The 27922-nt window shown below is 48.5% G+C and overlaps 1 protein-coding gene across 1 annotated transcript in view; it reads right to left on the bottom strand.

The window, feature by feature from the left end:
* The window catches only part of LOC124553490 (cyclic AMP-responsive element-binding protein 5-like), a 108042-nt gene that overhangs the window by 47799 nt on the left and 32321 nt on the right, over positions 1–27922 (bottom strand). The window lies entirely within an intron of this gene.

The following is a 27922-nucleotide window of genomic DNA, read 5'->3' as shown; positions in this document are numbered from 1 at the left end:
ACACACTGATTGGTCGTCGGTCGGTCGGTCTTCTCGGACGACGTGTGTGTCGGCCGGCGATCGCTTATGGGTTGCCTGCGTGTCCATTATAATTATCCGGGCTGTTATGCCGTGGTCGGTTGACGAATTCTGTGTCGATTCCCAACGTTTCGTCTCCGAAGGCGGGAGACATCTTCAAGGGGGTCCGTAGCTCTATGGAAGGTCCTACAAACCCGCTGGCTCGCTACTGACTGCCGCTAAATTCCGTGTCCGCGCGCTCCCGCGCCGCGGCGTGACGTCACGTGTTTTGGAAACGTCAGTGCAATTGGCCGCTGTCCGTCGCCGTTGCCATCACCCAGTAGCGGGCGGGTGGTACACATCTTCTTTAACACCGGCATCCATATGCCGTTTAATTTCACACCCTCCTCCTTACGGTTGAAATTATTAGATACAGGCTCCCAGGTAGATGCTATTTTTCTTGACTTCCGGAAGGCGTTCGATACAGTTCCGCACTGTCGCCTGATAAACAAAGTAAGAGCCTACGGAATATCAGACCAGCTGTGTGGCTGGATTGAAGAGTTTTTAGCAAACAGAACACAGCATGTTGTTATCAATGGAGAGACGTCTACAGACGTTAAAGTAACCTCTGGCGTGCCACAGGGGAGTGTTATGGGACCATTGCTTTTCACAATATATATAAATGACTTAGTAGATAGTGTCGGAAGTTCCATGCGGCTTTTCGCGGATGATGCTGTAGTATACAGAAAAGTTGCTGCATTAGAAAATTGTAGCGAAATGCAGGAAGATCTGCAGCGGATAGGCACTTGGTGCAGGGAGTGGCAACTGACCCTTAACATAGACAAATGTAATGTATTGCGAATACATAGAAAGAAGGATCCTTTATTGTATGATTATATGATAGCGGAACAAACACTGGTAGCAGTTACTTCTGTAAAATATCTGGGAGTATGCGTACGGAACGATTTGAAGTGGAATGATCATATAAAATTAATTGTTGGTAAGGCGGGTACCAGGTTGAGATTCATTGGGAGAGTGCTTAGAAAATGTAGTCCATCAACAAAGGAGGTGGCTTACAAAACACTCGTTCGACCTATACTTGAGTATTGCTCATCAGTGTGGGATCCGTACCAGGTCGGGTTGACGGAGGAGATAGAAAAGATCCAAAGAAGAGCGGCGAGTTTCGTCACCGGGCTATTTGGTAACCGTGATAGCGTTACGGAGATGTTTAATAAACTCAAGTGGCAGACTCTGCAAGAGAGGCGCTCTGCATCGCGGTGTAGCTTGCTGTCCAGGTTTCGAGAGGGTGCGTTTCTGGATGAGGTATCGAATATATTGCTTCCCCCTACTTATACCTCCCGAGGAGATCACGAATGTAAAATCAGAGAGATTCGAGCGCGCACGGAGGCTTTCAGACAGTCGTTCTTCCCGCGAACCATACGCGACTGGAACAGGAAAGGGAGGTAATGACAGTGGCACGTAAAGTGCCCTCCGCCACACACCGTTGGGTGGCTTGCGGAGTATCAATGTAGATGTAGATGTAGATTACGATGTTTAGCGATTTCGATTGCCTCCGTGTAGAGCCTTTCGTAATATCCGCTTGTGGCCGCTAGTACTTGCGTCTCCTCGAAACGAATATTGTGGTTCCCTGGCTGGAAAGCATGCTCCGCAACAGCTGATCGTTCCGTTTCTCCTCTTCTGCAATTTCCCTTATGCTCCTCCAAACGTTTAGAAACCGTTCTTTTAGTGGTACCCACATAAGCATCACCACAGCTGCATGGGATCCTATACACTCCAGCTTTTTCCAGTGGTTTGCGAGCGTCCTTGGCAGGCTTAAGGTATTCCTGTATCTTCCTCGTGGGCTTGTAAATTACGCCGGCCGGAGTGGCCGAGCGGTTAAAGGCGCTACAGTCTGGAACCGCACGACCGCTACGGTCGCAGGTTCGAATCCTGCCTCGGGCATGGATGTGTGTGATGTCCTTAGGTTAGTTAGGTTTAAGTAGTTCTAAGTTCTAGGGGACTTATGACCACAGCAGTTGAGTCCCATAGTGCTCAGAGCCATTTTTTTGTAAATTACGGTAATATTCCGCTTCGTCAAGATCCTCCCTATTCTTTCCGGTACATTTTTAACAAACCTTAGATTTGGCAGTAGCCTGTACGTCAGTATGATTTCTGCGTGGCTGCCTCAACGCACGTTTTATTTCGGCGGACGAATATCCGTTCTTCATTAGTGCATTGTGGAGATGTTCCATCTCAGCGTCGAGCAACTCAGGTTCACAAATATTTCTAGCTCTGTCCGCTAACGTCTTGATAACACCCCTGCGTGTGCCGACTCGTGATTCGTCCTCGTTATTGCACAGTCGCTACCGTTAGTAGTGTCTGGTCCTTCGTCCACGTGTTCGTCAAACTGCTTGTAGCTTGTGATGTAGACTGCTCAGTTATTTTAGTGCTGTCTCCGTGCTGATGTGTGGCAGTCGGTCGGTTGGTGTGGATCGGCCAGGAAATCTCCGCGCGGCGCAGCAGGCCGGGCCTGCTAGCGGTCTCTACGCAGTGTCGGAGTGTGTGGGAGCTGTTCCGATTGCTACGAGGTTCGTGGCTCACCGACCCAGGACATCACAGTTGAGTGGTGATTTAATTACCGAAGCCAGACAGTTCACACTGCGCCACTGGTTTTCGTGGTTGGCTGTTGGGGGCATTCCCGTGAGCAACAGCGAAGGTTTCGCCACCATCCCGTGGAGTTTGACTCTATTTTGGTTATTTGAAGTCCAAGTGCGCCAGTGGAATTTTATGCCTTGTGGCCGTTAGCGTTCCGGTTACGTGCCCTGGGCGCTGACGTAAAATTCAGGCAGCGTCCTTTCTGTTGTGACTTGGCAAGACAGCCAAGCCACTAGCAGGTCAAGCCGAAAGGCACGCGTTTAAGCTCACGCAGGCTGGCGTGAGGTCTGGAACAGTTAAAGGATTTGAGTCTAGCAAATAAAGTACGTAGCTGTTGGAACACTTAACTTTAATCCATAATTGGTGAACATCGGTCTGACGGTACATGCATCACAAGATTAATAGCAAATGACAATGGCGCCTTGCTAGGTCGTAGCAAATGACGTAGCTGAAGGCTATGCTAACTATCGTCTCGGCAAATGAGAGCGTAATTTGTCAGTGTAGCGTCGCTAGCAAAGTCGGCTGTACAACAGGGGCGAGTGCTAGGAAGTCTCTCTAGACCTGCCGTGTGGCGGCGCTCGGTCTGCAATCACTGACAGTGGCGACACGCGGGTCCGACTTATACTACCGGACCGCGGCCGATTTAAAGGCTACCACCTAGCAAGTGTGGTGTCTGGCGGTGACACCACACTTTCCCCACCGTGTTGTCGCTGTCCGACACGTGTGTGTAGTTTTGACAGCTTATGCGTACTTGGTTGTGGGCGGCTACGCCTTTTGCGTTTTGGCTTTGGAGATCCTCGTGTACGGGTCGGGTGGAAAGCAAGACGTCTTGTGGGTGGGTCCGTTAACTGTCTCTTGGTTGTGTTGCCGGCGGATCAAGTATAGTTGGGCCGACTACCTATCTTACCTAAGCGAACGTTAGTATTTCAAGTGCAGACCGACGACCGTAAACTTCTGAGCTCTGCTGGCTGTACTGCCTTTACCTATGATTGTGTATTTTAATGGCTCATAGCCGATGGTTTGAATTTGTATGCTTTTAGTTGGGTTTTAAATAATGGGCCTTCAGCCGCTTTAAAATTGAAAGTTCCTTACTTGTCAAGTCTTTCATTGTTTGGGCCTTCAGCCTCATTTAAATTTTTTTTTTTTTTTTTGGATAAAGCTTTGGGCCATTGTGCCTCTTGAAAATTCATTGTAGTTGTGTTTTTCAATCATGGGCCTTCAGCCGTCTTAATATTTAAATTCCTTACTTGTCAAGTCTTAGATTGTTTGAGCCTTCAGCCTCGTCTGAAATATTGCTTAAGGATAAAACCTTGCACTTTCTGCCTTTTGAAAATATCTTGTAGTTATGTTTTAAATCATGGGCCTTCAGCCGTTTTAAAAATCATACCTTATGCATACTTGGTTGTGGGCGGCTACGCCTTTTACGTGCCAGCCGCTGTGACCGAGCGGTTCTAGGCGCTTCAGTCTGGAACCGCGCTACCGCTACGGTCGCAGGTTCGAATCCTGCCTCGGGCATGGATGTGTGTGATGTCCTTAGGTTAGTTAGGTTTAAGTAGTTCTAAGTTCTAAGGGACTGATGACCTCAGATGTTAAGTCCCGTAGTGCTCAGAGTCATTTGAATTTTTTATTTAATTTACCAGCAATGCTTATAAAAATCTACTGAATTCCACTGCATTCGGACAGCTCGTTCATTGAGCGTTGTTTTTTTTTCTCTTTTTGTCTCAGAGCACATTTTGTACAGGAACCAGACTGCAGTTGTAAGAGTAGGAGGATAAAAAAGGGGAGCAGTAGTTGGGAAGAGTGTGAGACAGTTGTAGCCTATTCCCCATGTTATTCAATCTGTAGACTGAGCGAGCCTTACAGGAAAGCAAAGAAAAATTCAGAAAAAGAATTAAAGTCATGGGGAAGAAATAAAAACTTACAGATTTGTCGTTGACATGGTAATACTGTCACAGACGGCGAAGGATTTCGAAGAGCACTTGAACAGAATGGATAATGTGAAAAGAGTTTAAAAGACCGGTATCATCAAAAGTAAAGTAAGAGTAGCGGAACGTAGTCGAATGACATCAAGCGGTGCATGGCAGAATTAGGTTACAAAATCTGAAACTAGTAAATGAGATTTCCTGTTTGTATATGAGAAAAAAACTGATGACGGACGAAATAGAGAGGTTATATGCAGACTGGCTACAACAAGGAAAGCATTCCTGAGAAACAGAAACTTATTAACTTCTAAAATAAATTTAAGCGTTAGGTAGCCTTTTCTGGAGGTATTTTCTGGAGTGTAGTGTTGCAGCGAAGTGAAATGTGGACCAAAAGTAATTCAGAAAATAAGAGAATAGACGCTTTTGAAATGTGGTACTGCAGAAGAACGCTGAAGATCAGATTTGTAGACATTGTAACTAATGAGGAGGTACTGAACAGAATTGGAGAGAAAAGAAATTTGTGATGATGATGATGATGATGATGATGTTTGGTTTGTGGGGCGCTCAACTGCGCGGTTATCAGCGCCCTTAGGAATTCCCAAACTTTGCTCAGCCCAGTCTCGCCACTTTCATGAATGATGATGAAATGATGAGGACAACACAAACACCCAGTCATCTCGAGGCAGGTGAAAATCCCTGACCCCGCCGGGAATCGAACCCGGAAAAGATATTTGTGGTACCACCTGACTAGAAGAAGCTATCAGTTGGTAGAACACATGCTGAGGCATCAAGGAACTGTAAAATTGATGATGATGATGATGATGATAGTTTGTGGAGCGCTCAACATAGTTGTCGTCAGCGCCTGTACACCTCCCACTATTTCCACTTCCAGTCTCGCCAGTTCCCGAAATGATTACGAGATGATGAGGACAACACAAACACCCAGTCCACAGGCGGAGGAAATCCCCGACCCGGCCGGGAATCGAACCCAGGGCCCCGTGATCCAGAGGCCACAACGCTAGCCACCTGACCACGGACTTAAAAATTTGAATTTGTGGGATAGTGTGGGGGGAAGGTGGAGGGGGAAGAGGAACAGCGAGTCTTGGCTACCGAAAACTGGTCCAGAAGGATGTAGGATGCGGTAGTTATTCAGAGATGACGAGGTTTACACAGGTTAGCGTAGCCTTGAGAGCTGCAGCGAACCAGTCTTAGTAAATTTGAAATTGTGGCATAGTGTGGGGGGAAGGTGGAGGGGGAAGAGGAACAGCGAGTCTTGGCTACCGAAAACTGGTCCAGAAGGATGTAGGGTGCGGTAGTTATTCAGAGATGACGAGGTTTACACAGGTTAGCGTAGCCTTGAGAGCTGCAGCGAACCAGTCTTAGTAAATTTGAAATTGCGGCATAGTGTGGGGGGAAGGTGGAGGGGGAAGAGGAACAGCGAGTCTTGGCTGCCGGAAACTGGTCCAGAAGGATGTAGGATGCGGTAGTTATTCAGAGATGACGAGGTTTACACAGGTTAGCGTAGCCTGGAGAGCTGCAGCGAACCAGTCTTAGTAAATTTGAAATTGTGGGATAGTGTGGGGGGAAGGTGGAGAGGGAAGAGGAACAGCGAGTCTTGGCTACCGAAAACTGGTCCAGAAGGATGTAGGATGCGGTAGTTATTCAGAGATGACGAGGTTTACACAGGTTAGCGTAGCCTTGAGAGCTGCAGCGAACCAGTCTTAGTAAATTTGAAATTGCGGCATAGTGTGGGGCGAAGGTGGAGGGGGAAGAGGAACAGCGAGTCTTGGCTGCCGCAAACTGGTCCAGAAGGATGTAGGATGCGGTAGTTATTCAGAGATGACGAGGTTTACACAGGTTAGCGTAGCCTTGAGAGCTGCAGCGAACCAGTCTTAGTAAATTTGAAATTGTGGGATAGTGTGGGGGGATGGTGGAGGGGGAAGACGAACAGCGAGTCTTGGCTACCGAAAACTGGTCCAGAAGGATGTAGGATGCGGTAGTTATTCAGAGATGACGAGGTTTACACAGGTTAGCGTAGCCTTGAGAGATGCAGCGAACCAGTCTTAGTAAATTTGAAATTGCGGCATAGTGTGGGGGGAAGGTGGAGGGGGAAGAGGAACAGCGAGTCTTGGCTGCCGGAAACTGGTCCAGAAGGATGTAGGATGCGGTAGTTATTCAGAGATGACGAGGTTTACACAGGTTAGCGTAGCCTTGAGAGCTGCAGCGAACCAGTCTTAGTAAATTTGAAATTGTGGGATAGTGTGGGGGGATGGTGGAGGGGGAAGACGAACAGCGAGTCTTGGCTACCGAAAACTGGTCCAGAAGGATGTAGGATGCGGTAGTTATTCAGAGATGACGAGGTTTACACAGGTTAGCGTAGCCTGGAGAGCTGCAGCGAACCAGTCTTAGTAAATTTGAAATTGTGGGATAGTGTGGGGGGATGGTGGAGGGGGAAGACGAACAGCGAGTCTTGGCTACCGAAAACTGGTCCAGAAGGATGTAGGATGCGGTAGTTATTCAGAGATGACGAGGTTTACACAGGTTAGCGTAGCCTTGAGAGATGCAGCGAACCAGTCTTAGTAAATTTGAAATTGCGGCATAGTGTGGGGGGAAGGTGGAGGGGGAAGAGGAACAGCGAGTCTTGGCTGCCGGAAACTGGTCCAGAAGGATGTAGGATGCGGTAGTTATTCAGAGATGACGAGGTTTACACAGGTTAGCGTAGCCTTGAGAGCTGCAGCGAACCAGTCTTAGTAAATTTGAAATTGTGGGATTGTGTGGGGGGATGGTGGAGGGGGAAGAGGAACAGCGAGTCTTGGCTGCCGCAAACTGGTCCAGAAGGATGTAGGATGCGGTAGTTATTCAGAGATGACGAGGTTTACACAGGTTAGCGTAGCCTTGAGAGCTGCAGCGAACCAGTCTTAGTAAATTTGAAATTGTGGGATAGTGTGGGGGGATGGTGGAGGGGGAAGACGAACAGCGAGTCTTGGCTACCGAAAACTGGTCCAGAAGGATGTAGGATGCGGTAGTTATTCAGAGATGACGAGGTTTACACAGGTTAGCGTAGCCTGGAGAGCTGCAGCGAACCAGTCTTAGTAAATTTGAAATTGTGGGATAGTGTGGGGGGATGGTGGAGGGGGAAGACGAACAGCGAGTCTTGGCTACCGAAAACTGGTCCAGAAGGATGTAGGATGCGGTAGTTATTCAGAGATGACGAGGTTTACACAGGTTAGCGTAGCCTTGAGAGATGCAGCGAACCAGTCTTAGTAAATTTGAAATTGCGGCATAGTGTGGGGGGAAGGTGGAGGGGATCGAGGAACAGCGAGTCTTGGCTGCCGGAAACTGGTCCAGAAGGATGTAGGATGCGGTAGTTATTCAGAGATGACGAGGTTTACACAGGTTAGCGTAGCCTTGAGAGCTGCAGCGAACCAGTCTTAGTAAATTTGAAATTGTGGGATAGTGTGGGGGGATGGTGGAGGGGGAAGAGGAACAGCGAGTCTTGGCTGCCGCAAACTGGTCCAGAAGGATGTAGGATGCGGTAGTTATTCAGAGATGACGAGGTTTACACAGGTTAGCGTAGCCCTGAGAGCTGCAGCGAACCAGTCTTAGTAAATTTGAAATTGTGGGATAGTGTGGGGGGATGGTGGAGGGGGAAGACGAACAGCGAGTCTTGGCTACCGAAAACTGGTCCAGAAGGATGTAGGATGCGGTAGTTATTCAGAGATGACGAGGTTTACACAGGTTAGCGTAGCCTGGAGAGCTGCAGCGAACCAGTCTTAGTAAATTTGAAATTGTGGGATAGTGTGGGGGGAAGGTGGAGGGGGAAGAGGAACAGCGAGTCTTGGCTGCCGGAAACTGGTCCAGAAGGATGTAGGATGCGGTAGTTATTCAGAGATGACGAGGTTTACACAGGTTAGCGTAGCCTTGAGAGATGCAGCGAACCAGTCTTAGTAAATTTGAAATTGCGGCATAGTGTGGGGGGAAGGTGGAGGGGGAAGAGGAACAGCGAGTCTTGGCTGCCGGAAACTGGTCCAGAAGGATGTAGGATGCGGTAGTTATTCAGAGATGACGAGGTTTACACAGGTTAGCGTAGCCTGGAGAGCTGCAGCGAACCAGTCTTAGTAAATTTGAAATTGTGGGAGAGTGTGGGGGGAAGGTGGAGGGGGAAGAGGAACAGCGAGTCTTGGCTACCGAAAACTGGTCCAGAAGGATGTAGGATGCGGTAGTTATTCAGAGATGACGAGGTTTACACAGGTTAGCGTAGCCTTGAGAGCTGCAGCGAACCAGTCTTAGTAAATTTGAAATTGCGGCATAGTGTGGGGGGAAGGTGGAGGGGGAAGAGGAACAGCGAGTCTTGGCTGCCGGAAACTGGTCCAGACGGATGTAGGATGCGGTAGTTATTCAGAGATGACGAGGTTTACACAGGTTAGCGTAGCCTGGAGAGCTGCAGCGAACCAGTCTTAGTAAATTTGAAATTGCGGCATAGTGTGGGGGGAAGGTGGAGGGGGAAGAGGAACAGCGAGTCTTGGCTGCCGGAAACTGGTCCAGAAGGATGTAGGATGCGGTAGTTATTCAGAGATGACGAGGTTTACACAGGTTAGCGTAGCCTGGAGAGCTGCAGCGAACCAGTCTTAGTAAATTTGAAATTGTGGGAGAGTGTGGGGGGAAGGTGGAGGGGGAAGAGGAACAGCGAGTCTTGGCTACCGAAAACTGGTCCAGAAGGATGTAGGATGCGGTAGTTATTCAGAGATGACGAGGTTTACACAGGTTAGCGTAGCCTTGAGAGCTGCAGCGAACCAGTCTTAGTAAATTTGAAATTGCGGCATAGTGTGGGGGGAAGGTGGAGGGGGAAGAGGAACAGCGAGTCTTGGCTGCCGGAAACTGGTCCAGACGGATGTAGGATGCGGTAGTTATTCAGAGATGACGAGGTTTACACAGGTTAGCGTAGCCTGGAGAGCTGCAGCGAACCAGTCTTAGTAAATTTGAAATTGCGGCATAGTGTGGGGGGAAGGTGGAGGGGGAAGAGGAACAGCGAGTCTTGGCTACCTAAAACTGGTCCAGAAGGATGTAGGATGCGGTAGTTATTCAGAGATGACGAGGTTTACACAGGTTAGCGTAGCCTTGAGAGCTGCAGCGAACCAGTCTTAGTAAATTTGAAATTGCGGCATAGTGTGGGGGGAAGGTGGAGGGGGAAGAGGAACAGCGAGTCTTGGCTGCCGGAAACTGGTCCAGAAGGATGTAGGATGCGGTAGTTATTCAGAGATGACGAGGTTTACACAGGTTAGCGTAGCCTGGAGAGCTGCAGCGAACCAGTCTTAGTAAATTTGAAATTGTGGGATAGTGTGGGGGGAAGGTGGAGGGGGAAGAGGAACAGCGAGTCTTGGCTGCCGCAAACTGGTCCAGAAGGATGTAGGATGCGGTAGTTATTCAGAGATGACGAGGTTTACACAGGTTAGCGTAGCCTGGAGTGCTGCAGCGAACCAGTCTTAGTAAATTTGAAATTGTGGGATAGTGTGGGGGGAAGGTGGAGGGGGAAGAGGAACAGCGAGTCTTGACTGCCGGAAACTGGTCCAGAAGGATGTAGGATGCGGTAGTTATTCAGAGATGACGAGGTTTACACAGGTTAGCATAGCCTGGAGAGCTGCAGCGAACCAGTCTTAGTAAATTTGAATTTGTGGGATAGTGTGGGGGGAAGGTGGAGGGGGAAGAGGAACAGCGAGTCTTGGCTACCGAAAACTGGTCCAGAAGGATGTAGGATGCGGTAGTTATTCAGAGATGACGAGGTTTACACAGGTTAGCGTAGCCTTGAGAGCTGCAGCGAACCAGTCTTAGTAAATTTGAAATTGCGGCATAGTGTGGGGGGAAGGTGGAGGAGGAAGAGGAACAGCGAGTCTTGGCTGCCGCAAACTGGTCCAGAAGGATGTAGGATGCGGTAGTTATTCAGAGATGACGAGGTTTACACAGGTTAGCGTAGCCTTGAAAGCTGCAGCGAACCAGTCTTAGTAAATTTGAAATTGTGGGATAGTGTGGGGGGAAGGTGGAGGGGGAAGAGGAACAGCGAGTCTTGGCTACCGAAAACTGGTCCAGAAGGATGTAGGGTGCGGTAGTTATTCAGAGATGACGAGGTTTACACAGGTTAGCGTAGCCTTGAGAGCTGCAGCGAACCAGTCTTAGTAAATTTGAAATTGCGGCATAGTGTGGGGGGAAGGTGGAGGGGGAAGAGGAACAGCGAGTCTTGGCTACCGAAAACTGGTCCAGAAGGATGTAGGATGCGGTAGTTGTTCAGAGATGACGAGGTTTACACAGCTTAGCGTAGCCTGGAGAGCTGCAGCGAACCAGTCTTAGTAAATTTGAAATTGCGGCATAGTGTGGGGGGAAGGTGGAGGGGGAAGAGGAACAGCGAGTCTTGGCTGCCGGAAACTGGTCCAGAAGGATGTAGGATGCGGTAGTTATTCAGAGATGACGAGGTTTACACAGGTTAGCGTAGCCTGGAGAGCTGCAGCGAACCAGTCTTAGTAAATTTGAAATTGTGGGATAGTGTGAGGGGAAGGTGGAGGGGGAAGAGGAACAGCGAGTCTTGGCTACCGAAAACTGGTCCAGAAGGATGTAGGATGCGGTAGTTATTCAGAGATGACGAGGTTTACACAGGTTAGCGTAGCCTGGAGAGCTGCAGCGAACCAGTCTTAGTAAATTTGAAATTGCGGCATAGTGTGGGGGGAAGGTGGAGGGGGAAGAGGAACAGCGAGTCTTGGCTGCCAGAAACTGGTCCAGAAGGATGTAGGATGCGGTAGTTATTCAGAGATGACGAGGTTTACACAGGTTAGCGTAGCCTGGAGAGCTGCAGCGAACCAGTCTTAGTAAATTTGAAATTGTGGGATAGTGTGGGGGGAAGGTGGAGGGGGAAGAGGAACAGCGAGTCTTGGCTGCCGCAAACTGGTCCAGAAGGATGTAGGATGCGGTAGTTATTCATAGATGACGAGGTTTACACAGGTTAGCGTAGCCTTGAGAGCTGCAGCGAACCAGTCTTAGTAAATTTGAAATTGCGGCATAGTGTGGGGGGAAGGTGGAGGGGGAAGAGGAACAGCGAGTCTTGGCTACCGAAAACTGGTCCAGAAGGATGTAGGATGCGGTAGTTATTCAGAGATAACGAGGTTTACACAGGTTAGCGTAGCCTTGAGAGCTGCAGCGAACCAGTCTTAGTAAATTTGAAATTGCGGCATAGTGTGGGGGGAAGGTGGAGGGGGAAGAGGAACAGCGAGTCTTGGCTGCCGCAAACTGGTCCAGAAGGATGTAGGATGCGGTAGTTATTCATAGATGACGAGGTTTACACAGGTTAGCGTAGCCTTGAGAGCTGCAGCGAACCAGTCTTAGTAAATTTGAAATTGCGGCATAGTGTGGGGGGAAGGTGGAGGGGGAAGAGGAACAGCGAGTCTTGGCTGCCGCAAACTGGTCCAGAAGGATGTAGGATGCGGTAGTTATTCATAGATGACGAGGTTTACACAGGTTAGCGTAGCCTTGAGAGCTGCAGCGAACCAGTCTTAGTAAATTTGAAATTGCGGCATAGTGTGGGGGGAAGGTGGAGGGGGAAGAGGAACAGCGAGTCTTGGCTGCCGCAAACTGGTCCAGAAGGATGTAGGATGCGGTAGTTATTCAGAGATGACGAGGTTTACACAGGTTAGCGTAGCCTTGAGAGCTGCAGCGAACCAGTCTTAGTAAATTTGAAATTGCGGCATAGTGTGGGGGGAAGGTGGAGGGGGAAGAGGAACAGCGAGTCATGGCTACCGAAAACTGGTCCAGAAGGATGTAGGATGCGGTAGTTATTCAGAGATAACGAGGTTTACACAGGTTAGCGTAGCCTTGAGAGCTGCAGCGAACCAGTCTTAGTAAATTTGAAATTGCGGCATAGTGTGGGGGGAAGGTGGAGGGGGAAGAGGAACAGCGAGTCTTGGCTGCCGCAAACTGGTCCAGAAGGATGTAGGATGCGGTAGTTATTCAGAGATGACGAGGTTTACACAGGTTAGCGTAGCCTTGAGAGCTGCAGCAAACCAGTCTTAGTAAATTTGAAATTGCGGCATAGTGTGGGGGGAAGGTGGAGTTGGAAGAGGAACAGCGAGTCTTGGCTGCCGCAAACTGGTCCAGAAGGATGTAGGATGCGGTAGTTATTCATAGATGACGAGGTTTACACAGGTTAGCGTAGCCTTGAGAGCTGCAGCGAACCAGTCTTAGTAAATTTGAAATTGCGGCATAGTGTGGGGGGAAGGTGGAGGGGGAAGAGGAACAGCGAGTCTTGGCTACCGAAAACTGGTCCAGAAGGATGTAGGATGCGGTAGTTATTCAGAGATAACGAGGTTTAGACAGGTTAGCGTAGCCTTGAGAGCTGCAGCGAACCAGTCTTAGTAAATTTGAAATTGTGGGATAGTGTGGGGGGAAGGTGGAGGGGGAAGAGGAACAGCGAGTCTTGGCTGCCGCAAACTGGTCCAGAAGGATGTAGGATGCGGTAGTTATTCAGAGATGACGAGGTTTACACAGGTTAGCGTAGCCTTGAGAGCTGCAGCGAACCAGTCAGTAAATTTGAAATTGCGGCATAGTGTGGGAGGAAGGTGGAGGGGGAAGAGGAACAGCGAGTCTTGGCTGCCGCAAACTGGTCCAGAAGGATGTAGGATGCGGTAGTTATTCAGAGATGACGAGGTTTACACAGGTTAGCGTAGCCTGGAGAGCTGCAGCGAACCAGTCTTAGTAAATTTGAAATTGCAGCATAGTGTGGGGGGAAGGTGGAGGGGGAAGAGGAACAGCGAGTCTTGGCTGCCGCAAACTGGTCCAGAAGGATGTAGGATGCGGTAGTTATTCAGAGATGTCGAGGTTTACACAGGTTAGCGTAGCCTTGAGAGCTGCAGCGAACCAGTCTTAGTAAATTTGAAATTGCAGCATAGTGTGGGGGGAAGGTGGAGGGGGAAGAGGAACAGCGAGTCTTGGCTGCCGCAAACTGGCCCAGAGGGATGTAGGATGCGGTAGTTATTCAGAGATGACGAGGTTTACACAGGTTAGCGTAGCTTTGAGAGCTGCAGCGAACCAGTCTTAGTAAATTTGAAATTGCGGCATAGTGTGGGGGGAAGGTGGAGGGGGAAGAGGAACAGCGAGTCTTGGCTGCCGCAAACTGGTCCAGAAGGATGTAGGATGCGGTAGTTATTCAGAGATGACGAGGTTTACACAGGTTAGCGTTGCCTTGAGAGCTGCAGCGAACCAGTCTTAGTAAATTTGAAATTGCGGCATAGTGGGGGGGAAAGGTGGAGGGGGAAGAGGAACAGCGAGTCTTGGCTGCCGCAAACTGGTCCAGAAGGATGTAGGATGCGGTAGTTATTCAGAGATGACGAGGTTTACACAGGTTAGCGTAGCCTTGAGAGCTGCAGCGAACCAGTCTTAGTAAATTTGAAATTGCGGCATAGTGTGGGGGGAAGGTGGAGGGGGAAGAGGAACAGCGAGTCTTGGCTGCCGCAAACTGGTCCAGAAGGATGTAGGATGCGGTAGTTATTCAGAGATGACGAGGTTTACACAGGTTAGCGTAGCCTTGAGAGCTGCAGCGAACCAGTCTTAGTAAATTTGAAATTTTGGCATAGTGTGGGGGGAAGGTGGAGGGGGAAGAGGAACAGCGAGTCTTGGCTGCCGCAAACTGGTCCAGAAGGATGTAGGATGCGGTAGTTATTCAGAGATGACGAGGTTTACACAGGTTAGCGTAGCCTGGAGAGCTGCAGCCAACCAGTCTTAGTAAATTTGAAATTGCGGCATAGTGTGGGGGGAAGGTGGAGGGGGAAGAGGAACAGCGAGTCTTGGCTGCCGCAAACTGGTCCAGAAGGATGTAGGATGCGGTAGTTATTCAGAGATGACGAGGTTTACACAGGTTAGCGTAGCCTGGAGAGCTGCAGCGAACCAGTCTTAGTAAATTTGAATTTGTGGGATAGTGTGGGGGGAAGGTGGAGGGGGAAGAGGAACAGCGAGTCTTGGCTACCGAAAACTGGTCCAGAAGGATGTAGGATGCGGTAGTTATTCAGAGATGACGAGGTTTACACAGGTTAGCGTAGCCTTGAGAGCTGCAGCGAACCAGTCTTAGTAAATTTGAAATTGCGGCATAGTGTGGGGGGAAGGTGGAGGGGGAAGAGGAACAGCGAGTCTTGGCTGCCGCAAACTGGTCCAGAAGGATGTAGGATGCGGTAGTTATTCAGAGATGACGAGGTTTACACAGGTTAGCGTAGCCTTGAAAGCTGCAGCGAACCAGTCTTAGTAAATTTGAAATTGTGGGATAGTGTGGGGGGAAGGTGGAGGGGGAAGAGGAACAGCGAGTCTTGGCTACCGAAAACTGGTCCAGAAGGATGTAGGGTGCGGTAGTTATTCAGAGATGACGAGGTTTACACAGGCTAGCGTAGCCTTGAGAGCTGCAGCGAACCAGTCTTAGTAAATTTGAAATTGCGGCATAGTGTGGGGGGAAGGTGGAGGGGGAAGAGGAACAGCGAGTCTTGGCTACCGAAAACTGGTCCAGAAGGATGTAGGATGCGGTAGTTGTTCAGAGATGACGAGGTTTACACAGGTTAGCGTAGCCTGGAGAGCTGCAGCGAACCAGTCTTAGTAAATTTGAAATTGTGGGAGAGTGTGGGGGGAAGGTGGAGGGGGAAGAGGAACAGCGAGTCTTGGCTGCCGGAAACTGGTCCAGAAGGATGTAGGATGCGGTAGTTATTCAGAGATGACGAGGTTTACACAGGTTAGCGTAGCCTGGAGAGCTGCAGCGAACCAGTCTTAGTAAATTTGAAATTGTGGGATAGTGTGAGGGGAAGGTGGAGGGGGAAGAGGAACAGCGAGTCTTGGCTACCGAAAACTGGTCCAGAAGGATGTAGGATGCGGTAGTTATTCAGAGATGACGAGGTTTACACAGGTTAGCGTAGCCTGGAGAGCTGCAGCGAACCAGTCTTAGTAAATTTGAAATTGCGGCATAGTGTGGGGGGAAGGTGGAGGGGGAAGAGGAACAGCGAGTCTTGGCTGCCAGAAACTGGTCCAGAAGGATGTAGGATGCGGTAGTTATTCAGAGATGACGAGGTTTACACAGGTTAGCGTAGCCTGGAGAGCTGCAGCGAACCAGTCTTAGTAAATTTGAAATTGTGGGATAGTGTGGGGGGAAGGTGGAGGGGGAAGAGGAACAGCGAGTCTTGGCTGCCGCAAACTGGTCCAGAAGGATGTAGGATGCGGTAGTTATTCATAGATGACGAGGTTTACACAGGTTAGCGTAGCCTTGAGAGCTGCAGCGAACCAGTCTTAGTAAATTTGAAATTGCGGCATAGTGTGGGGGGAAGGTGGAGGGGGAAGAGGAACAGCGAGTCTTGGCTACCGAAAACTGGTCCAGAAGGATGTAGGATGCGGTAGTTATTCAGAGATAACGAGGTTTACACAGGTTAGCGTAGCCTTGAGAGCTGCAGCGAACCAGTCTTAGTAAATTTGAAATTGCGGCATAGTGTGGGGGGAAGGTGGAGGGGGAAGAGGAACAGCGAGTCTTGGCTGCCGCAAACTGGTCCAGAAGGATGTAGGATGCGGTAGTTATTCATAGATGACGAGGTTTACACAGGTTAGCGTAGCCTTGAGAGCTGCAGCGAACCAGTCTTAGTAAATTTGAAATTGCGGCATAGTGTGGGGGGAAGGTGGAGGGGGAAGAGGAACAGCGAGTCTTGGCTGCCGCAAACTGGTCCAGAAGGATGTAGGATGCGGTAGTTATTCATAGATGACGAGGTTTACACAGGTTAGCGTAGCCTTGAGAGCTGCAGCGAACCAGTCTTAGTAAATTTGAAATTGCGGCATAGTGTGGGGGGAAGGTGGAGGGGGAAGAGGAACAGCGAGTCATGGCTACCGAAAACTGGTCCAGAAGGATGTAGGATGCGGTAGTTATTCAGAGATAACGAGGTTTACACAGGTTAGCGTAGCCTTGAGAGCTGCAGCGAACCAGTCTTAGTAAATTTGAAATTGCGGCATAGTGTGGGGGGAAGGTGGAGGGGGAAGAGGAACAGCGAGTCTTGGCTGCCGCAAACTGGTCCAGAAGGATGTAGGATGCGGTAGTTATTCAGAGATGACGAGGTTTACACAGGTTAGCGTAGCCTTGAGAGCTGCAGCAAACCAGTCTTAGTAAATTTGAAATTGCGGCATAGTGTGGGGGGAAGGTGGAGGGGGAAGAGGAACAGCGAGTCTTGGCTGCCGCAAACTGGTCCAGAAGGATGTAGGATGCGGTAGTTATTCATAGATGACGAGGTTTACACAGGTTAGCGTAGCTTCGAGAGCTGCAGCGAACCAGTCTTAGTAAATTTGAAATTGCGGCATAGTGTGGGGGGAAGGTGGAGGGGGAAGAGGAACAGCGAGTCTTGGCTACCGAAAACTGGTCCAGAAGGATGTAGGATGCGGTAGTTATTCAGAGATAACGAGGTTTAGACAGGTTGGCGTAGCCTTGAGAGCTGCAGCGAACCAGTCTTAGTAAATTTGAAATTGTGGGATAGTGTGGGGGGAAGGTGGAGGGGGAAGAGGAACAGCGAGTCTTGGCTGCCGCAAACTGGTCCAGAAGGATGTAGGATGCGGTAGTTATTCAGAGATGACGAGGTTTACACAGGTTAGCGTAGCCTTGAGAGCTGCAGCGAACCAGTCAGTAAATTTGAAATTGCGGCATAGTGTGGGGGGAAGGTGGAGGGGGAAGAGGAACAGCGAGTCTTGGCTGCCGCAAACTGGTCCAGAAGGATGTAGGATGCGGTAGTTATTCAGAGATGACGAGGTTTACACAGGTTAGCGTAGCCTGGAGAGCTGCAGCGAACCAGTCTTAGTAAATTTGAAATTGTGGGATAGTGTGAGGGGAAGGTGGAGGGGGAAGAGGAACAGCGAGTCTTGGCTGCCGGAAACTGGTCCAGAAGGATGTAGGATGCGGTAGTTATTCAGAGATGACGAGGTTTACACAGGTTAGCGTAGCCTTGAGAGCTGCAGCGAACCAGTCTTAGTAAATTTGAAATTGCAGCATAGTGTGGGGGGAAGGTGGAGGGGGAAGAGGAACAGCGAGTCTTGGCTGCCGCAAACTGGTCCAGAAGGATGTAGGATGCGGTAGTTATTCAGAGATGTCGAGGTTTACACAGGTTAGCGTAGCCTTGAGAGCTGCAGCGAACCAGTCTTAGTAAATTTGAAATTGCAGCATAGTGTGGGGGGAAGGTGGAGGGGGAAGAGGAACAGCGAGTCTTGGCTGCCGCAAACTGGTCCAGAGGGATGTAGGATGCGGTAGTTATTCAGAGATGACGAGGTTTACACAGGTTAGCGTAGCTTTGAGAGCTGCAGCGAACCAGTCTTAGTAAATTTGAAATTGCGGCATAGTGTGGGGGGAAGGTGGAGGGGGAAGAGGAACAGCGAGTCTTGGCTGCCGCAAACTGGTCCAGAAGGATGTAGGATGCGGTAGTTATTCAGAGATGACGAGGTTTACACAGGTTAGCGTTGCCTTGAGAGCTGCAGCGAACCAGTCTTAGTAAATTTGAAATTGCGGCATAGTGTGGGGGGAAGGTGGAGGGGGAAGAGGAACAGCGAGTCTTGGCTGCCGCAAACTGGTCCAGAAGGATGTAGGATGCGGTAGTTATTCAGAGATGACGAGGTTTACACAGGTTAGCGTAGCCTTGAGAGCTGCAGCGAACCAGTCTTAGTAAATTTGAAATTGTGGGATAGTGTGGGGGGAAGGTGGAGGGGGAAGAGGAACAGCGAGTCTTGGCTGCCGCAAACTGGTCCAGAAGGATGTAGGATGCGGTAGTTATTCAGAGATGACGAGGTTTACACAGGTTAGCGTAGCCTTGAGAGCTGCAGCGAACCAGTCTTAGTAAATTTGAAATTTTGGCATAGTGTGGGGGGAAGGTGGAGGGGGAAGAGGAACAGCGAGTCTTGGCTGCCGCAATCTGGTCCAGAAGGATGTAGGATGCGGTAGTTATTCAGAGATGACGAGGTTTACACAGGTTAGCGTAGCCTGGAGAGCTGCAGCCAACCAGTCTTAGTAAATTTGAAATTGCGGCATAGTGTGGGGGGAAGGTGGAGGGGAAGAGGAACAGCGAGTCTTGGCTGCCGCAAACTGGTCCAGAAGGATGTAGGATGCGGTAGTTATTCAGAGATGACGAGGTTTACACAGGTTAGCGTAGCCTTGAGAGCTGCAGCGAACCAGTCTTAGTAAATTTGAAATTGCGGCATAGTGTGGGGGGAAGGTGGAGGGGGAAGAGGAACAGCGAGTCTTGGCTACCGAAAACTGGTCCAGAAGGATGTAGGATGCGGTAGTTATTCAGAGATGACGAGGTTTACACAGGTTAGCGTAGCCTTGAGAGCTGCAGCGAACCAGTCTTAGTAAATTTGAAATTGTGGGATAGTGTGGGGGGAAGGTGGAGGGGAAGAGGAACAGCGAGTCTTGGCTGCCGCAAACTGGTCCAGAAGGATGTAGGATGCGGTAGTTATTCAGAGATGACGAGGTTTACACAGGTTAGCGTAGCCTTGAGAGCTGCAGCGAACCAGTCTTAGTAAATTTGAAATTGCGGCATAGTGTGGGAGGAAGGTGGAGGGGGAACAGGAACAGCGAGTCTTGGCTGCCGCAAACTGGTCCAGAAGGATGTAGGATGCGGTAGTTATTCAGAGATGACGAGGTTTACACAGGTTAGCGTAGCCTTGAGAGCTGCAGCCAACCAGTCTTAGTAAATTTGAAATTGCGGCATAGTGTGGGAGGAAGGTGGAGGGGGAAGAGGAACAGCGAGTCTTGGCTGCCGCAAACTGGTCCAGAAGGATGTAGGATGCGGTAGTTATTCAGAGATGACGAGGTTTACACAGGTTAGCGTAGCCTTGAGAGCTGCAGCGAACCAGTCTTAGTAAATTTGAAATTGCGGCATAGTGTGGGGGGAAGGTGGAGGGGGAAGAGGAACAGCGAGTCTTGGCTACCGAAAACTGGTCCAGAAGGATGTAGGATGCGGTAGTTATTCAGAGATGACGAGGTTTACACAGGTTAGCGTAGCCTGGAGAGCTGCAGCGAACCAGTCTTAGTAAATTTGAAATTGTGGCATAGTGTGGGGGGAAGGTGGAGGGGGAAGAGGAACAGCGAGTCTTGGCTGCCGCAAACTGGTCCAGAAGGATGTAGGATGCGGTAGTTATTCAGAGATGACGAGGTTTACACAGGTTAGCGTAGCCTGGAGAGCTGCAGCGAACCAGTCTTAGTAAATTTGAAATTGTGGGATAGTGTGGGGGGAAGGGGGAGAGGGAAGAGGAACAGCGAGTCTTGGCTACCGCAAACTGGTCCAGAAGGATGTAGGATGCGGTAGTTATTCAGAGATGGCGAGGTTTACACAGGTTAGGGTAGCCTGGAGAGCTGCAGCGAACCAGTCTTAGTAAATTTGAAATTGTTGGATAGTGTGGGGGGATGGGGGAGAGGGAAGAGGAACAGCGAGTCTTGGCTACCGCAAACTGGTCCAGAAGGATGTAGGATGCGGTAGTTATTCAGAGATGACGAGGTTTACACAGGTTAGCGTAGCCTGGAGAGTTGCAGCGAACCAGTCTTAGAAGTTAAGACCACAACATCAACAACTGACACAGCACTGATATCCACTAGATCATTTATAAACTCACGTTCAGAAAAAAAAAAGCAGAACACCTTGAATGCCTCGAGATAGGATCAATGGACCACCCTGTATATTGTAAGCAGCAGCTGTCCTTGCGGCACTCCCCAAACTACCTTTACGGCAGCCTTGAGAGCTGCAGCGAACCAGTCAGTAAATTTGAAATTGCGGCATAGTGTGGGGGGAAGGTGGAGGGGGAAGAGGAACAGCGAGTCTTGGCTGCCGCAAACTGGTCCAGAAGGATGTAGGATGCGGTAGTTATTCAGAGATGACGAGGTTTACACAGGTTAGCGTAGCCTGGAGAGTTGCAGCGAACCAGTCTTAGAAGTTAAGACCACAACATCAACAACTGACACAGCACTGATATCCACTAGATCATTTATAAACTCACGTTCAGAAAAAAAAAAAGCAGAACACCTTGAATGCCTCGAGATAGGATCAATGGACCACCCTGTATATTGTAAGCAGCAGCTGTCCTTGCGGCACTCCCCAAACTACCTTTACGGCAGCCTTGAGAGCTGCAGCGAACCAGTCAGTAAATTTGAAATTGCGGCATAGTGTGGGGGGAAGGTGGAGGGGGAAGAGGAACAGCGAGTCTTGGCTGCCGCAAACTGGTCCAGAAGGATGTAGGATGCGGTAGTTATTCAGAGATGACGAGGTTTACACAGGTTAGCGTAGCCTTGAGAGCTGCAGCGAACCAGTCTTAGTAAATTTGAAATTGCGGCATAGTGTGGGGGGAAGGTGGAGGGGGAAGAGGAACAGCGAGTCTTGGCTGCCGCAAACTGGTCCAGAAGGATGTAGGATGCGGTAGTTATTCAGAGATGACGAGGTTTACACAGGTTAGCGTAGCCTTGAGAGCTGCAGCCAACCAGTCTTAGTAAATTTGAAATTGCGGCATAGTGTGGGGGGAAGGTGGAGGGGAAGAGGAACAGCGAGTCTTGGCTGCCGCAAACTGGTCCAGAAGGATGTAGGATGCGGTAGTTATTCAGAGATGACGAGGTTTACACAGGTTAGCGTAGCCTTGAGAGCTGCAGCGAACCAGTCTTAGTAAATTTGAAATTGCGGCATAGTGTGGGGGGAAGGTGGAGGGGGAAGAGGAACAGCGAGTCTTGGCTACCGAAAACTGGTCCAGAAGGATGTAGGATGCGGTAGTTATTCAGAGATGACGAGGTTTACACAGGTTAGCGTAGCCTGGAGAGCTGCAGCGAACCAGTCTTAGTAAATTTGAAATTGTGGGATAGTGTGGGGGGAAGGGGGAGAGGGAAGAGGAACAGCGAGTCTTGGCTACCGCAAACTGGTCCAGAAGGATGTAGGATGCGGTAGTTATTCAGAGATGGCGAGGTTTACACAGGTTAGGGTAGCCTGGAGAGCTGCAGCGAACCAGTCTTAGTAAATTTGAAATTGTGGGATAGTGTGGGGGGATGGGGGAGAGGGAAGAGGAACAGCGAGTCTTGGCTACCGCAAACTGGTCCAGAAGGATGTAGGATGCGGTAGTTATTCAGAGATGACGAGGTTTACACAGGTTAGCGTAGCCTGGAGAGTTGCAGCGAACCAGTCTTAGAAGCTAAGACCACAACATCAACAACTGACACAGCACTGATATCCACTAGATCATTTATAAACTCACGTTCAGAAAAAAAAAAGCAGAACACCTTGAATGCCTCGAGATAGGATCAATGGACCACCCTGTATATTGTAAGCAGCAGCTGTCCTTGCGGCACTCCCCAAACTACCTTTACGGCAGCCTTGAGAGCTGCAGCGAACCAGTCAGTAAATTTGAAATTGCGGCATAGTGTGGGGGGAAGGTGGAGGGGGAAGAGGAACAGCGAGTCTTGGCTGCCGCAAACTGGTCCAGAAGGATGTAGGATGCGGTAGTTATTCATAGATGACGAGGTTTACACAGGTTAGCGTAGCCTTGAGAGCTGCAGCGAACCAGTCTTAGTAAATTTGAAATTGTGGGATAGTGTGGGGGGAAGGTGGAGGGGGAAGAGAAACAGCGAGTCTTGGCTGCCGCAAACTGGTCCAGAAGGATGTAGGATGCGGTAGTTATTCAGAGATGACGAGGTTTACACAGGTTAGCGTAGCCTGGAGAGCTGCAGCGAACCAGTCTTAGTAAATTTGAAATTGTGGGATAGTGTGGGGGGATGGGGGAGAGGGAAGAGGAACAGCGAGTCTTGGCTACCGCAAACTGGTCCAGAAGGATGTAGGATGCGGTAGTTATTCAGAGATGACGAGGTTTACACAGGTTAGCGTAGCCTGGAGAGTTGCAGCGAACCAGTCTTAGAAGTTAAGACCACAACATCAACAACTGACACAGCACTGATATCCACTAGATCATTTATAAACTCACGTTCAGAAAAAAAAAGCAGAACACCTTGAATGCCTCGAGATAGGATCAATGGACCACCCTGTATATTGTAAGCAGCAGCTGTCCTTGCGGCACTCCCCAAACTACCTTTACGGCAGCCTTGAGAGCTGCAGCGAACCAGTCAGTAAATTTGAAATTGCGGCATAGTGTGGGGGGAAGGTGGAGGGGGAAGAGGAACAGCGAGTCTTGGCTGCCGCAAACTGGTCCAGAAGGATGTAGGATGCGGTAGTTATTCAGAGATGACGAGGTTTACACAGGTTAGCGTAGCCTGGAGAGCTGCAGCGAACCAGTCTTAGTAAATTTGAAATTGTGGGATAGTGTGGGGGGAAGGTGGAGGGGGAAGAGGAACAGCGAGTCTTGGCTGCCGCAAACTGGTCCAGAAGGATGTAGGATGCGGTAGTTATTCAGAGATGACGAGGTTTACACAGGTTAGCGTAGCTTTGAGAGCTGCAGCGAACCAGTCTTAGTAAATTTGAAATTGCGGCATAGTGTGGGGGGAAGGTGGAGGGGGAAGAACGAAGTGTTTATTTCTGCTACGAGGTTCAAAACTCCAGTCTCAACTGCCGAGAATTCTTCCCCGTTGTATGGCCGTGATCTATGCAACTCTTCTATCCCTGACGTTTCGCCCAAAGCTACGTTGGACTTCTTCGGAGGTGCTCCTGGTTGTGGTGTGTCTTGCCGACTGACGAGTCGGACGTCGAAGAACGGCCTAAATACCGGGAAAAGTGGGCGTGGTCTGGATTTCTCGTGATAGCAGAGATAAAGAAACTTCTCATCGATTCTGTAGCGCCACTGTCCATATATCGCTGAGTTTCGTAGCTTCTTCTTTCCCGTTAAAATTATCCCCGTGTTTATACAGGGTGAGTCACCTAACATTACCGCTTGATATATTTCGTAAACCATATCAAATACTGACGAACCGATTCCACAGACTGAACGTGAGGAGAGGGGCTAGTGTAATTGGTTAATACAAACCATAAAAAAAAAAAAAAATGCACGGAAGTATGTTTTTTAACACAAACCTACGTTTTTTTAAATGGAACCCCGTTAGTTTTGTTAGCACATCTGAACATATAAACAAATACGTTATCAGTGCCGTTTGTTGCATTGTAAAATGTTAATTACATCCGGAGATATTGTAACCTAAAGTTGACGCTCGAGTACCACTCCTGTGCTGTTTGATCGTGTGTATCGGAGAGCACCGAATTACGTAGGGATGCAAAGGGAACGGTGATGGACCTTAGGTACAGAAGAGACTGGAACAGCACATTACGTCCACATGCTAACACCTTTTTATTGGTCTTTTTCACTGACGCACATGTACATTACCATGAGGGGTGAGGTACACGTTCGACGGGCGTTTCATAGGACGTGGAGGACGCATAAATTGGCCAGCCCGTTCTCCTGATCTTACACCTCTGGACTTCTTTCTGTGGGGTACGTTAAAGGAGAATGTGTACCGTGATGTGCCTACAACCCCAGAGGATATGAAACAACGTATTGTGGCAGCCTGCGGCAACATTACACCAGATGTACTGCGGCGTGTACGACATTCATTACGCCAGAGATTGCAATTGTGTGCAGCAAATGATGGCCACCACATTGAACATCTATTGGCCTGACATGTCTGGACACACTCTATTCCACTCCGTAATTGAAAACGGAAACCACGTGTGTACGTGTACCTCACATCTCATGGTAATGTACATGTGCGTTAGTGTAAAAGACCAATAAAAAGGCGTTAGCATGTGGACGTAATGTGCTGTTCCAGTCTCTTCTGTACCTAAGGTCCATCACCGTTCCCTTTGGATCCCTACGTAATTCGGTTCTCTCCGATACACACGATCGAACAGCGGAGGAGTGGTACTCAAGCGTCAACTTTAGGTTACAACCTCTCCGGACGTAATTAACATTTTACAATGCAACAAACGGCACTGATTACGTATTTGTTTATATGTCCAGATGCGCTAACAAAACTAACGGGGTTCCATTTAAAAAAAACGTAGGTTTGTGTTAAAAAACATACTTCCGTGCATTTTTTTATGGTTTGTATTAACCAATTACACTAGCCCCTCTCCTCACGTTCGGTCTGTGGAATCGGTTCGTCAGTATTTGATGTGGTTTACGAAATATATCCAGTGGTAATGTTAGGTGACTCACCCTGTATATTCCGATGGCTTCTCTATATAGCCGTGCATAATAGTTCGTCACAGTACATAAAACTTCAGTTTCCGAAAATTTCACTGCGTGATCACCCGACTGAAGTGCATGTTCTGGCACGGCTGACTTGTCTGCTTTCCCTAGTCGGCAAAGACTTTTATGTTCCTTGAACCGTGTATTCACACTTGTCTTTGTAGTTCCAGTGTACACCCTACCACATGTACACGGACAAGGCCTAAGGACAACGACAGGACACAGCGATGGAAGAACACGGTTTCTCTACCCTCCATCAAAAAAGTAACGGATCAAATCGGCAAAATTTTAAGGAAACAATGTTCGACCGATTTTCAGACCAACTAAGAAAATAGGACAAGTACTTCGTTCCGTTAAGGATAGACGTCCCCCTCTGTCTGCAAGAGGTGTATACAAGATTCCGTGTGTATGTGCTAGGGTCATACCAGTTCGTTGTTTCACCGTGTATCAGCATTATCCCTAATTTATGAGCATGAGTCTAGGACGTCATGATGCCGTCGCGTCGAAACACGCGACAAAAGGTTTGATTGATAACTTTGAAGAGACTGCATCCGCCCTCAGTAAGAAACCGACAGGACGACCAAGAAGTGTGCGTTCTCCAGCGAACATTGATGTTGTACGCGAGGCTGTCTTACGGAGTCCACGGCTTTCAGTTCGTGAGTAAGCAGCAGTGGTTGGAATGTCCCGGGAGAGTGTTCGCAGGATTGTTCATCTTGATTTAAAATTTCATCCGTACAAACTACAGATGGTGTAACAGTTGAAGGACAGCGATTACCGGTTACGATTAGGATTCTGTCGACAAATGACAACAAAAATAAACAATGGCGATGAATTTCTAAACAAGCTGTGGATGTCAGATGAGGCACATTTTGCCGGTCGGTGTGACCGAGCGGTTCTAGGCGCTTCAGTCTGGAACCGCGCTATCGCTACGGTCGCAGGTTCGAATCCTGCCTCGGGCATGGATGTGTGTGATGTCCTTAGGTTGGTTAGGTTTAAGTAGTTCTAAGTTCTAGGGGACTGATGACCTCAGATATTAAGTCCCATGTGCTCAGAGCCATTTCAACCATTTTTTTAGGCACATTTTCATCTCAAAGGTTATGTGAATAAACAGGACTACCGTTACCTGGGCAAATACAAATCCTAATGACGTTCATGAGCGCCCTTTACACGCTAGTAAAGTGACAGTATGGTGTCGTGTTTGATCACATGTGATTATCGGACCGTATTTTTTTGCAAATCAACAGGGAAACCCAATAACTGGCAGTGACGATCGTTACGTGGAGATGTTACGAACTTTCGTCACACCTGCACTTTCCAAACTCTCAAGAAGCCTGGTTTCAACAGGACGGAGCAACATCAGACACCACACGGCAGTCAACGGCATGTATGCGAGAATTGTTTGGCAACGTGTGATCTCACGATTCGGTAACATTACCTGGCCCCCTGATCGCCAGATTTATTCGTTTGTGATTTTTTCTTGTGGGGCTACATCAAGAGCAAAGTCTGCACGACTCGACCAAAAACCCTGGATGAGTTAAAACAGAGAATTCGGGATGCAATTCACGGTATCCCAGCTTAGATGTTGCAGCGGTCAATGAGGAAACTCAACAGCAGATTTCGCGAATGTATTCGTACAGGAACACGCCATCTAAAGGTGCCGTAATTTTTTAAGAAATGATAAATGCCATCAGTGTTTCGTCAATTGCGAAGTTGTAATGTTTCAGTTGCTGTGAATGCAATTTCTTTCTTCATCACTTCTAGTTTTATTGGATTGTGGAAATGTTCCCGTTTTTCTGTGTCATCCAGTATGTCTAGAAAGCATTACTCGAAAACATAATGAATACACATTGCCCCAAGAGCCCGTGTTTTCTTCCATATACGACTACTTTTCCCAACCGTCTACCAGTTACACACAGTTAATTCCACAGATTTTAGAGACTGCATATTACAATCCTCGTCGATCTGGGACACTGAAACAATTCCAGAAAACTGGTATGTTGTTTTCATTCACCCAAGTCATAAAAAAGGGAGCGAAACAGATATCAGTATCTACAGAGGAACTTCATTACTACACTAAGAATACAAAAAGTTATCGAAAGCTCTTCCTCAGCTAGATAATTGAATTGCAGGGTATCAAGCTGGATTCAGGAGCAACAAACCTTACCCGGTCCACAACAAATTCTAAATCTTACATAATTAGGTGAGTGGCAGAATCAAATGAAAAGACAGTGGTAACTTTTGTTGATTTTAAAAAGGCTTATCATTTGGATAAACACAAATTCCCTTCTCAAAATGCTGAAGGAATTTGCAGTATACAGAAAAATTCAACAAGCTCGAACAAAATACGGTATCTAAAGTTAAATTTCTTGGGACAACTTCTAGTCTCTTCCAAATGGTATCAGGAGTCAGACAAGGGTTCGGCGACCCACTACCATTCAGTTGTGTACTGGAAATATTTGTGAGATAATGGAAAACAGTAGATAAAACAAAAAGCGATAAATTGTTTGGCCTTTGCGGACGATCTCCTAATAATTGGTGGGACCTTAGAGTATGCGAACAAAAGACTAGAACTTAGGAAGGAGACAGCTGAAAAGGCAGGTCTGCCAACATCTTTTGAACAGGGGGAGGACAAGACCAACGAAAATAACTCACAGCAAATTTTAAAAACCAGGTGTGGCAACATCAAGAAAATATAACATAAAACGCGAATAAGAAGCAGTTATTCTCAGAACTGAAGAATGAAAAGACAGACATGGAAGTAAGAAATCTGTACAATAAACACCGTTTTTCCGAAGATGTTAAATTAAGGCATTATAATGCAGTTGTGAAACCTGAAGTCGCCTATGGGTCGGAAACACCAATTCTTCCTCGTCGCTTTTCTCATTTTGTGAATACCGAACGAGCGATCTGTTTCACTTGCTAACAACATTGAACAGCCTAGATCACATAAATATTTCTTTACTGAAGACAACCGGTTTCGACAGACTTTGCTGCCGTCTTCAGGTCTTAAAAATCTTCTTGTTGTGAAACGTGTTCATTTTACGTTGGACCTCACGCAAAGTTGTCACGCGGATAAAAAAACGTTTATAATGTGCCTATTTTCATCCACGTGAGAACTTGGCGTGAGGTCCACCGTAAAATGAGCACGTTTCACAGAAAAA

Source organism: Schistocerca americana, chromosome 11 (genome assembly GCF_021461395.2).
Source record: "Schistocerca americana isolate TAMUIC-IGC-003095 chromosome 11, iqSchAmer2.1, whole genome shotgun sequence".
Taxonomy (NCBI): Eukaryota; Metazoa; Arthropoda; class Insecta; order Orthoptera; family Acrididae; genus Schistocerca; species Schistocerca americana.
Note: the sequence above shows the minus strand (reverse complement) of the source record. Positions and strands in the feature narration are given on the sequence as shown.